General features: G+C 65.1%; 1 pseudogene; it reads left to right on the top strand.

Moving 5' to 3' along the window:
* Window positions 1-251: 251 nt before the first annotated feature.
* LOC127214771 (uncharacterized) lies at window positions 252-400 on the top strand (annotated as a pseudogene).
* Window positions 401-664: the final 264 nt, after the last annotated feature.

Here is a 664-nt window from a genome sequence, read left to right as displayed (position 1 = left end):
GTCTCGCGGCCCCTTGTCCTTCGCGTGGAGTGTTCTTTTCCCGTCCCGGCCTTTTTTTTCCTCCTTTCTGCGTGTCTCTTGTCTTCGGGCTGGCCGGCTAGAGGCGAACCCTTATCCTCTGTCCTCCTCTCTTTCCTCCTTCCCGGTAGGAGGTCCGTGGTGGGGGGCGGTGCTGGGGACCGTGCTGCCGTCAGCTCCTGACGGGGTTGGAGGCTACTCCGCCCCCTTCCCCGCAACTGGAATGCTGATACGACTTTAGCGGTGGATCACCCGGCTCGTGCGTCGATGAAGAATGCAGGCTAGCTGCGAGAATTAATGAATTGCAGGGACACGATCATCGACACTTCGAACGCACTCTATGGCCCTGGTTCCTCCTGGGGCTACGCCTGTCTGAGCGTCACGTTGACGATCGATCGCGCTCCCCCTCGGTGCGTGTGCCGCTTGGGGGTGTCGCGGCTGGGAGTTAGCTCGTAGGGTCCTGCGCCTCCCCTGGCGCGTGGCCCTCCGTCTCCCCAAGTTCAGACGCGTGGGCGGTGTGGCGGCGGCCCCCGCTCGTCGTCCTCTCACCCTGCCGTGGACGTTGAGTCCGCGGGTCCGCGGGTGTCTCGAGGGCGTATGTTGGCTGTCCGTCCCCGCCGCCGCTGCCGCCGCTGCCACTGGTGCG

The sequence above is a fragment of the Phodopus roborovskii genome, unplaced genomic scaffold (genome assembly GCF_943737965.1).
Source record: "Phodopus roborovskii unplaced genomic scaffold, PHOROB, whole genome shotgun sequence".
Taxonomy (NCBI): Eukaryota; Metazoa; Chordata; class Mammalia; order Rodentia; family Cricetidae; genus Phodopus; species Phodopus roborovskii.
This window is presented reverse-complemented; position numbering and strand designations above follow the sequence as displayed.